Genomic DNA, 12881 nt, shown 5'->3' on the forward strand with positions numbered 1-12881 from the left:
GAAAATAATGCCACATAGCTCAAAGGAAATGGTAACTCAAATCTCCACCTTCACTTTCCAAAGGTATAAAGTTCCTTGGGGCTTAGCCAAGAGTGACAAGATTATGCTTCCAAGAGAGGTATTTTTTGATTCACCTCTCAATATGTATACTCTACCAAAATGCTAGAGTTGAGGTCATCCCAAGGGGTGATGAAATCCCTAAGCACGCCTCCTAAAAAGTGTAAAAACAAGACCACATAAATGATCTTAGGTTTTAAAAACACTCATTCTTTTCCAATTGATGATTTAGATTTTGTAAGCTATGATTGAAGATACTCATGTTTATGACATACAATGTTCTTTCCAACTTTACATCATTGTTAACATAATGAAATTGAGAGTTCATCAACATAAGCAATTTGAGCATCATTGAAGTGTGTCAAAATTATGCAATGTTCATTGATTTTTAGGCACTCAAGATTAAGTTAAAGTGTTTTATGTCCAAATTTGAAGTGTGAGGTACAACAATGATTATATGATCCTTGGCATTCAAGATTGTATTTGTTGTTTTAAGCATGCATTCCTATGAAAAAAATGATTTTATTCCATGGAATTCAAGATTGATTTGAGTGACATTCATTCACTGAGAGATATGTTTAAACATGCAAGTTCGTTTTAAGAAAAACCTACAAACAACATGGTTAGGTTTTTAAGACGCTCCAACCTACAATGCTATAAAAAATCAATTTGATTAGCCACCAAAAAAATCACCAAAATCAAAGCCTAACTATGGAAAAAAAATTATTTAACATTTTTTGTTCATTTTTATAAGCATAAAAATGCTTAGAATCACCCCTATCCTACATAACCACCAAAAGTCAAAATTTGAACAATGATCCCATGGGTTTAGGATAACAATCTTGTGGGAAAAAGAGCAATCCTACATGTAGGTGATAGCAATCCCATGATGTGGGAAGGTAGGTGAGAGTTAGCAAGATTACAATATAGAGACTGGTGAAAATAGCAAAAAACTGGGTCATGGGAACAATGAGATCTCGCAAAATAGTGATCCCAAAAGTTTATGGAACACATTCCTACGAACAGATGGATTGACAAGGTTGTTGATGAAAGGATAAAACTACTTTTCTAGGCTCTGTTATTTTGGACAAACATTTTAACAAGTTTTTACAAAGATCTCATTGATTAAAACTTGTGTTCCCCTGGGAGGATTGGTCAGCAAGATTGATGGGGGTATTCTTATGACACGTACTGATGAGGGTTTAATGGCAAACCACAATCTCACTTTAGTAGGTTTGTGTTCCCACTAGTTTATTTCTATAATCCTATGGTCATGGGTTTGCATTCCCATTGTGGCAAGATCATGAACAAAGTGAGTTTTGAAGTGCTCTAAAGAAAAAATTGATTATATGGCTAGGAGCACAATTTCCAATGAGTGACTTGTGTACCTACAAAAATATTAGCAAAACACCTACATGCACCCACAAGAAAAAAATTTCATTTTGGTTAGTTTAGCATAAAAAACACAAAAAGCATGATTATAGTGACCCAAATGCAGGGTCCCACTAGGTGTACCAAAATGTATCACCTAATCTAGTAATGTAACTTGAATACTAACTATTAAATGAGAGTATTAACACAACTAAACAAGCTAACACTTGAGATAGGACCAAAGAAGACAATATAGAGGAAAGTAAACCAAGAATGGTGAACTCCTCAAGAGATTCTCATGATGACAAAGCTATGTCCCTGATGGGAGGGGATGTGTGCATGGAAGATGGATTCAAAAATGGAGGTATGGAGGGATTTCAGCATTATGATGGTGTTTTGGTAGTTTTTAGGCTCTCAAAATAGCATAATAACATTGCATGAAAGGTGGATCATATTTGTGAAGGTAGAGGGTTCCATTTATAGGCTAAGGGGTAGAGAGATGGATGGTCAGGATGCAAGGATGACAAAATGATGAGGGAGGGTCAAGATGCACTCAAAAAGGGGGCACATGGATTTTGCTTGTTTAGAGCTAATAGGGAAGTGACACTTGTGACAAGGAGAATGAGTGTGAGAGGATATGATAAGGGTTGGTCAAGGGAGTAAAGAGGGAGGTTGAGTATGTAAGAGGCATGTAAGAGTCATAAATATTGGAGGGTGAGGGGAGGAGATATTTTGACTTTAGCTTGGGTTAACAAGTCTTAACCCTTGCTTAAGGTTCTGCACATATTTAGGAGGGGGATTAGGATTATCTTAGAAAGGGGGTTAGGGGTTACGTGATTTAGCTTTGAGGGGATGGGTTAGTTAGGTGGCTAAGTGAGGTTAGTATGGGTGAATGGGTTGGATTAGGAGTAAAGGTTTTGTCTTAGGGTTGTTTAAGGGTTTTTAGATATTTTATTAAATGATTTATTTAATAAAATAGGGATATGGGATTAGATTAAATAGATTTGAGAATTTATTTAATTTAATAGAGGAATAGGGATTTAATTGATAAATTGATTTTGGGTTATCCTTTGATTTTATCAATTGGACTATAGTTAATTAAATAAATAAATTAAGTAGGAGATGATGATTAGTTAATTAAATAGTAATTATTTAATGAATAATGTCCTAGGAGATAACTAAATACAATTACCTAGTGATGTAATCTGATTTAGGTGTCTACACTTTCATCTTCTTCTCTCAATAGCGGTCTCTTTTGTCGCCTTCCTTACACCTCAAAACTACCATACTTGGAAATAAAAGATGACCATATTGCTTATGGAAAAGGGGTTATGGTCATGCTTGGAAGTGGCTGAAAGAGTTCTATAGATGCGTTATGAGGTTCTTATGTGGCAAGATAAGATGGATGAGGAAATGGGCCTCATTGCAATGAATATTTTAAATGGGTTACTATTTCCCTTGGATGGTTTGACTACACCTAGGGCTATGTGGGACAAGTTTTCCACCTTGTTTGGCATAATGAATCAGTTCAAGGTTCTATAGATAGATGTAGAGTTCACCTCCTTGGTTGCTAGAAAGACAAAGTTAGAAGATGAGTGTATGTTTGTGATGCTTTCAAAGCTTCAAGGTCCTTATCAAATTTTCACTTCTATCTTCTACTCCACTATGGAAGGTCTAGGTGCATGACATTTTTTGCCCTCTTTTGAGAATTTTTTTGACAAGTTAACTTGTGAGCAGTCCAAGCTCACTTAGATGGATTCACTTATAGGTTCACACTCACGGGCATTGCTTGCCAAGTCACCTCAGTATACATGAAAGTCAAAGCTAAAGCAAATATTAGATTCCTCTTCTCAGCACTCTACTAGTCCACCATCTTCTTTTAAGAAGGAGAAAAAGAAGACTGAGACTCTTACCTATTCCTATTTTTAGAAGGGAACTCATGATAAGTCACATTATTTTCAGAAAAGATTTGATGGATATGAGAAATAGATTACAAATTTGTAAGCTCTTCCTCAAAAGAGAATTGTTTCCTCTCGATCCTCTTCTACCTCACAAGCATCTATCTTTTAGTATTCTTCCATTTGTTCATCATCTACATCAAATTTTGGATAGGTTCATTCATTATGGGCATCCATTGCATCCCCTTCTTAGGTCCCTTGGATACTTGATTTAGGCACTTCTCACCATATGGCATCTTCTCAAGGGGTCTTCTCCATTATTGAGGCTTCTTCCATTTCTCATATTCTCATGGGAAATAACACTATCCTAATAGTTTGTGAGAAAGGTTTAGTTGGCATTCAGGGTGGTACATTCAATTATGTATTGTAATCTCCATTTCTATCTACAAACCTTCTCTCAATTTATTAGATTACACATGGTGGATCAGGGAAGATAGTTGAGTTCATTGTAAATTTAGTCTTCATTTGAGATAATGCAATAAGAGGCCTTAATGTTGCAAGGATAGTTGATCATACCACCCATCTTTACACCTTCTCACACTTTGGTCCACCATCTCCATTATCAGAGCACAACTCTTCTCTTTCACAAGAGCATCATGTGGTGCAGTTAGGACACTTGAACCTTTGTATTGTTCTAGAGATCACTATTCTAACTACTACACCACATCTTCCTGACCCTCAAACTCCATTCATTGAGCCTCCAAGTGCACTTGTTGAGGATTTTAGAGAGGACTTTCATATCCTCTTCTATGATAGTCTCAACACACCTACATTAGGGATTCCCTTTCAGGATCCTCATGCTTTCTCCTTTGAGCATCAATTAGGCCTTCTAGTTTCACCTCTCATTTAGGGGTTTCCTTTTTCTATGCCCTTTTTACTTTTTCATTGGAGTTCCATTAGTTTTCTCATTTCTATAGGAGCTCCATCATTTTGGAGGGACTTTGGTGTATCTTCTCTATCTCATGGGGGGGTTGGTTGTACTTATGGTTTTGAGGGAGTCTCTTGAGCCATTTCTTTTTGTTTTTTTTTTTCATCTCTTTTTGGAGAGGATTTTTTCCTACTAGGTTTTCTCCTTTGCCTCTAGTTTATACAGATTTCCTTGTATTTGGTACCTGATCAGGCCTTTTTACTGGGACCCATTTCCTACTTTCATTACTGTGTTAGGTTAGCTTATCCCCCTCTCTTAGCTTGGGGGGGGGAGAAGCTGGTGTTAACGTAATATTTTAATTCTTACTACTTAAATCATTTTGATTTGATTAGTTAAGTTATTACTCTTTAGTGCTTAAGCTTTCTCTTAAGTGCCTTAATAATTAATTCTTATATTAATTAGTAATCTGCAACCTAGCTTTCTTAGGCTTTAGGGTTTCGTTCACCTTTAAATTTGTATTCTTTTATTTTCTTTTTCATTATCTTGGAATATATTTTGGCTCTCACACTATTGAGATTTCCAAGCTACACTTTTTCCTTCTTTCATTTCTCTTCAATAATAGGTTAGTTACATGTAGGTGTTCTTGGTGAACTATGAAGTTGGTTTTCACAACTTCTACATGTTTCTCTTTGGATAATGCTAAAGTTACTAGCACACCTTTACTTGGTCATTTAAAGTTGACAAAGGAGATGTGTCCAAAGACACAAGAAGAGGAGGATAAGATGTCCAAGGCACCCTGTGCTCCAACTATAAGAAGCTTGATGTATGTTATGGTATGTACTAGGATAGATATTGCACATGGAGTGGGAGTCATTAGCATGTATATGAGTCATCTAGGAATTGAGCATTGGAATGTAGTAAAATGGATTCGAAGATATTTGAGAGGAACATCTAGTGAGTGTTTACATTTTGGGGGCCCTACTACTGATTTATAGGGATATGTTGACTCCAATTTGCCAAGGGATATTGATGCTAGGCAGAGTACTATAGGTTATGTATTTACAATTGATGGGGCAACTATGAGCTAGGTTTCTATGTTACAGAAGGTTAGTGCTTTATCCACTATAAAGGTAGAGTATGTTGTTTCTATAATGACAACCAAGGAAATGATATGGCTTTAGTTCTTCTTGGAAGAATTGGGACATAGAGGAATAATTATTTATTTATAGATAGTTAGAGTACCAACCATTCTTGGAAAGAATTCAACTTTTTGGTCAAAGACAACACACATTCAGTTATGATACCATTTCATTCTATCAATTTTGGATGATGGATGGTTAAAGCTATACAAGATACATACAGATAACAATCTAGCAAACATGTTTACAAAGGTAGTGAGAAGGGAGAAGCTAAATTTCTCTTTAGCTTTGGTTGGTCTTCTAGACTAAGAAGAATAAAAGAACAACAAAGTCCAGTGTGGTTTGATCTAGTGGTAGCCCAATGTGTTAACAACATTGTTATAGGATCAGTCTCCAAGTGGGAGATTCTTGTCTAGTATGGAGTCTGATCAATCCCCAAATGAGAGATTGTTACTTTTTGGTGACTAATTAGAGAATTATTGTACATACTTCATTAATTCTTTAGGGTTTGGGGCATCAGTCAAAATTTTTTTTGGGCTACTATTCGCCAATTGGCTAATATTTGTTAATTTATGGTCAACATGTTGTAACTAATTTTATCCCTAAAGTGGCAAAAATACTTGTTTAAAAGGGCTTGGGGTTAGGGATATTTTTATAAGGTGTGATGCAAAAATGGTTCTTATAGAGGTATTGAGCTATAAGAGATTACATATTATAATCATGTTGTAATCACTAGATTGTAATAATATTTGACTTGTTGTTTGTTGGACATAGCCTAGGGATTGGGTGAACCAAGTTAAATATTGGTGTCTTGTGCTCTTTTTATGTGATCTATTATTTTTTGATATTTTTTATATATGCATGTAATTGTTATTTCTGTCTGAGGTTTAATCCTAACAATATCTTCACAAATGGACAGCGTGGAATGGAAGACAACCTTTATTAACAATGTTGATACCCACATACTCCTTTCTAGCTATGTGTGTTTGGAAACTATATTGAATGGTAAAATACATAAGGAATTTAGTAGTTGATATTTATTCAACCCCCATTTCCATCCATCAGCTATATAGTAAATATGCACTACTTGATGTGTGTTTGAGATCCCTTGTTAACATACTTGTATTCTCTAATGCATAAATAATAAAGCAATCATGTATAATAGTTTCTACCCAAATGCAATTGGAAGAAATGTTCCTGACATCAACATACTACAATAATACAAATTAATAAAAAGCAAGCAATAATGAATTTTCCATATGCTAATCCCAAAACAATATTAAAAACTACATATATATGTTAAACCATATGCGATGTTAAATCTTGGTGTCTTGTGTTCTTTTCTGTGCGATCTATTATTTTCTAATATTTTTTATATTTGCATGTAATTTTTATTTCTTTTTAGGTTTTAATCTTAATAGATTTGATAGGCGAACTAGGCATTCTAGTGCCTAGATAGGAACCTAGCAATCTCTAGTTTCACAAAAGCTTAGTAAAAACACATCAACAAGATGCCTACTTCCTTTATTATAAGAAAGACCAAATATGTAAGATTACTACCTAGTCCACTAGGTTCAAGAGTCTTAAATAGAACAAAGAGATGCTATGGATTTGTGTGGTGGGGAAGCAAGGAAGCCAACACAAATACAAGAAAGCACATTGAAAGTAGGAAAGAAAGGAAAGACAAATGCACTAAACACATACCTAACATAACATATTTACAGAGGTGAGATGAATCTCACCTTGAGAACAAGTAGCAAAAGATACTAAAGTAAATCCAATTATTGATTGACTGACATAGGGACCCTTCTCCTCAATTGATTTTGATCTCTAAGTAGGATCCCTACTTATAGTAGCACCAAGAATGTGGCAACTCCAACTCTCCAAGTAGTATGTAGGATTTGGCTAGAAACCTACTCAAATCCAAACAACCATTTCTCATTATATATTACCTCATCTTCTTTAGGTTCTTTAATAGTCTATTTTTCATAATCTTTTGGGAGAGGAAGATAGTCATGCACCTCCTTATTAGGACAAGATTCATTGGTACTAGACACTTCAACTACCCTCTCACATAATTGGGCTTTATCAAAAAGGTAGAGAAAATCATCTGCTACATAAACTTTGTTGTTGGGTGGGTACCCAATTCATTAAATTCAAGACCCAAATTTCCCTTAGGTTTGTAGTGATATGCATGCTCCCTATCCTCTATTGCATCTTCATTATCTTCAAGAATGAAATTAGCATGAATAAACACAAAACATGGAGGAGAAAACTCAACTATTAATGACCCCTCTTCAATTTGATTTAGATTTGCACTTTCTTCTTTCCTTACATCCTCCAATGCAATGGTTTTCATAATATCTAGTTCATAAAGATGGGAAGGGAGAGAAAAAGAAAATTTATCTTCAATAGTTACATCTGTCATACCTGAGTTGTTGTGAGAGATGTTTGCTGTCCACTTTCTTGTTTCCTCGGAAGAGTTATGAACATTCAACAACCTCTTGAATAGTACATCCACCCTTAACCCTATTGGTCTAGTTTTTCCCATAAAATTGTCCTAATGCATCCTTAGTGAACAGTCCAATTCCTTTACAAAAATTATGGTTTTTGTGTTTTTATTTTTTTTTTGACCCTAGAAAATCCCTAATTTTTGTTTTTATGTTTTTCCAGTATTAAGTTTTACCCCATAAATCCTTTCAATCATGTTCACATAGTATGCTCTTTTAGAAAAGGTGCACAGGAAAAAATATTTTGAATGCCCCTTTTTATTTCTCCTCAAGTACCTTTCAAATTTATTTGCATTGCTTAACATTACCCTAAATCTCCATAATAATCTTAACCCAAGATATTATTTTAATATTCATGCAAGTTACATTTTATGTTTGAAAAATTAGCTAAATCATTGTGACCCTTGATCTTTCTTAAGATCAAGGGTTGTCACTTTGTCACCAAAGGAAGCTATGAGGTCTTTACCCGTGGTGACATAGCAATAGGGAGATACATGTCTGTGAGACCCAATCAGAAGCACAAGTGTTCAATAGAAAATTTTACACCATTGATTAGTGGGTAAATCAATGAACCTTGCTTTGTTGTCATAGAAAGTTGATAGTTCTATATTCATCATGACATAGCAAGAACTCAACATGTGGCCATGTGGGCATTTTTCCATTGAGGCTAATGAGTATGTTAGAATGATATAATAGATGTACATGCCCCATTAATCCTTTTCCTTAAGGTGCCAGTCTTTCAATATACTAATTTTCACCATTGGTCTTAGATTGATCTTAGGGCATTTTCTATGTTGTTATCTACAATTGAATGACCTTTTACACAAAGTGACATTATGAGATTTAGAAGGGTCGAATATGGTGGGACTAGTCAATGAAAAAATTGCCACATGATCCATATCATCATAGGGGTGGTAGATGTCAATTTTCCATTTGCCACATGGCATATACTTTGATAGAAACAAGATGTCGGTCCACACTGTCAATCTTTTCAAGATTGACAATGGTCGCATTGTCACCAAAGGAAGTTACAAGATTTTTATCCTTGGCAACATAGTGACATGAAGATATGTGTCTGATAGGTCCACCTTGTTTATAATGTGTTTTTCATGTTTTCTATTGTCCAATTAAAAATTAATCAATCATCATCATTTTGTCATCAACAAGAGTTTCTTGACTTTTATCCTTAGTGACATAGCAAGAGATTTACATGTCGCATAGTGGGCCACATTTAGAGAAGTTCCATAGCATCATCCTTGATTTTTCTATGTACATGAAATAGAGGGTTTTCATCATGTCGCCAAGGGAAGTTGCTCAACTTTTATCCTTGGCTATATAGAGAGAACTTGACACATGTCTGGATGCATAAATGAATAATGTACAATTTTTTGCTAAGGAGGAAAAGGTTACATGTGGTAAAATTCAATTAGATTCATTTCCAACTAGAGAGGTTGAAGATAAGTCAAAATGCATTTCATTTCTTGATCATCAGATTTTCATAAATCAATGACCTATTTTCAAATTCAAAGGGGAATGCCACTTTGTTTTTTCTCTGCAACCCATTTATGGGAATTAAAGCTCCCCATGTGGACTAACACAAGGAATGTAGTACAAATAGTCAAGGTTTTTCATCCTACCAAGTAAGTATCTACATCTACATATAAGCCTTATCTCTCCTCATTGTTGTTTTTAGTATGTCTCAAAAAAATGGTTTATATAGGAAAGTTGAATATGCTAGTTGACATACTCATGGTAATTTTCTAGAGAAATTAAGTAATTCTACTAATGGATCTACCCAAATAAAGAAATTAATTGTTGTAAACCCTAGACTTCAAATTATAGACAGTCTATTTGACAAAGGGAATTGGACTAAGGATGCCATAATTTCTAAAACAGGGTAAAAATTATTTAGGAAGTAGTTTTGAGAGAGGAAATTATTTGCCCCCCACAAAAATATTTGGAATTTTCACTTAGGTAAGTTAGTGGTTCCTAGATTTTTTAAGGATTCAGACCTCCCCACTATTGTATCCCCAAATTATATCCAATAACTAGGATGGTGAGGAGAATAGATGGGGAATGTTTGACTAAAATCATTGTAGAAGAAATAGAAGAAGTTTTGGGAATGGAGCTGACCACATATTATCATGAGGTCATTGACTTTCAGGGGTTAGAGAAGGAGCATTTGTCTTTTAAGGATCAAATTAGGCAAGGGGCATTAAGAGGACACTTGGCAGCAATTGGAAATCTATCTTTTGTTACAACATAAACTAAAGAGCCTTTTAAGAAATTGTTTTTGAATTCTAGGGCCATAAATATCTATATGACTTAGTGCAATGTCCTTAGGGAAGAAGAGAAAGAGTTTTTACCCATAAAGTTTATGTATATGATGGTATAGATATCTTACTTTGGTGTGTATATTATTTTTAATTTTGTATCTTTTTTAGTAGATGAAATTCACATAGGTCTAATTGGAATTACAAAGGAAAAATATGAGAAAACCTTTGGTTTTTATTCATTTTTGATGCATAGGTTTCTGTATAAGGGGGTTACATTCTTTGGAATGGAAATGGTGTGAACAAGAGAATATGATACAAAATCTCCAGTAGTTCAATTGTGGAGTTCACATATGACTTGGGATGTAGAGGATGCTAGTTTTGTATGGTTTGATGGATAATTTGCATCTAGATTTAGGATCATGTTATTAAGAGACAACCCTAGGATACCTAAGGTATTTCTATATTTCACTAGCCCTATGGATAACCCTATAGTTTTAAAGTTTCCCATAATTGGGAAAAAATCATACCATATCAGTGGAATTCTTTAGAATAACCGAGAGTGGGGGTGAATCAGTTATCTAAAGTCTAGATGTACTATTAAAAAAATTCATAACATAGTGAACCCATAAAACATTTATTATCATGCATGCATCCATAAGATTATGCAATCACTTAAAAATTCTAGGTTACTATCAAATCAATTTGTAGAAAAGTAAACATGAAACATAATATATTCAATAATACACTTGACACAATGATTTATGTGGAAACCCAATTTGGGAAAAATAGCTAGTAGCATGCTATTCTTTCTTAGTTTTCTAAGGCGATGCCCTATAAAAGGCCAACCCTGTTAAAGGTTACAATGCACACTATTAAATGTGACTTGGTTAAAGGATTTCAATCACCCTATTAAGAGTAAGCATTGTTAGAGTACTTTAGACCGTTCACTTGGAATGTCACCTAGTTAAAGTATTTACAAACGACTATTAGGTCAACCTTAATCCAAAGGATTTACCATAGACTAATACAATTATTATAGAGTAATAGTAAGATTTTATCTAATAGTAACTTATTAGAGAGTAACAATAAGACTTGATCTGATAACAACTTACAACTCCATTTGTAGATTACAAATCACTATATCAGTCCTCCATTTTGCTTGGCTTTCACACACTTAAGCTTTGATAGCTTGTCCACCCTTTAAGCATCCATATCCTTAAGCCTTCTTGCTTAACCTACCAATGCATACTCTCTGCCTAGGTCACTAAATGAAGGAATACCTTAGACTCCCTATCTTACTTAGGTTCTTGCACATGACATCCTTTGCTTCTTACCAACCATCCCTATAAATAGAGAATTAAGATATTTTGTTGTTCATTTTTCATAGTCCAATTTAGGATTAGGAAATATTAGGTAGGATTGAATGAATCTACCCCTTATTTTATTTCATCCCTTTCTATAATCTTCTCCTTCAGTCCTCTTTGAATTCACCTCAAAATGATTTACCATGAATTTTGTGTCACTGGCTCATCAATCTTATCTTCCACATGGTTTACACAATCCAAGAAAACAAACTTGTTAGCTTAGATCTATCAAGTTCATGATCTTTCAAATAATGTTGACATTCAGGATTAACTAGTTTCTAATGCTTGACACATATTGCATTGCTAGGCATCCTCTATAAAATCACTCAGCATAAACTAAATTTTACTAGTGCTTGGTGTCAAGTAAACTTTACTCAACATCAACTATTTTACTTTCCATACACTAAAATAGACTTTTACTCAGCTCCAACATATTTTCTGCTTAGTTTTCACTAACTCTTCTTGGCACCTACTATCCACTTAGTCAAGCTGGGTAGACAAACTCTAGTTTGACTTGCTCTTATGAACTTTTTTAGTGCAATCAATCTTTGCAACCTTAAATAGATTATCAATGCACTATGATATCACTATATTAACTAATTATTTTCCTCCTTTTCATATCATAACTCAATCTTTCCTCTAGGTTCTATTGAATATACATCACTTGATCAAATCCTTTTCATTAATAAAATAAATGATAGTACTTAAATCATATAAGTAGTTGTCTTACCAGCAAATAGAAAGTTTGACACAAGTGAAAAAATAATGATTCAAACACATTTATCATACTTGTATCAATTTGTTTTAAAAAATCTCCCTCTTTGGCATTGATGGCAAACTAAACTCATCAACCAACTATTGGGCGTTCATTTTGCATGAGGTCAATGGCAGGAATCCATTGCATAATTCCTCTCTTGAAAAGAAAATCTTTTTAAGGATCTGCTCCAAGGTTCAGTATTTGTGTTGTGATGTACCAAAATCCACTTAGTAGAAGATAAATGTGAGTGTTCACAAGAAGGCCTTTGCTGGTTCTAAACACCTTTTTTTCTCAGAATTGAAGTGAATCTATTCGCTATCTCAAAATATCACACCAAAAGAACAATATTTTTGTATTTTTTGTTTTTCAATGCATGCAACTACCAATGCAACTAAAATGCATTCCTATTCTAAAAGGGGGTTAGAAAATAAAATAACATGAAATCAAATGACTTGAAATTGAAACTCCTAAATGGACATAAGCTATAGAACACAACATGCTATGAGTTAACCTTCGAAGAAATTGGTAGGAAAGCAATGAAAATAGGAGCAATGCTTCCTAGAATCCATTGATGCAATCGT

Source organism: Cupressus sempervirens, chromosome 5, assembly GCF_028749045.1.
Source record: "Cupressus sempervirens isolate cs-2001-9-10 chromosome 5, ASM2874904v1, whole genome shotgun sequence".
Lineage (NCBI taxonomy): Eukaryota > Viridiplantae > Streptophyta > Pinopsida > Cupressales > Cupressaceae > Cupressus > Cupressus sempervirens.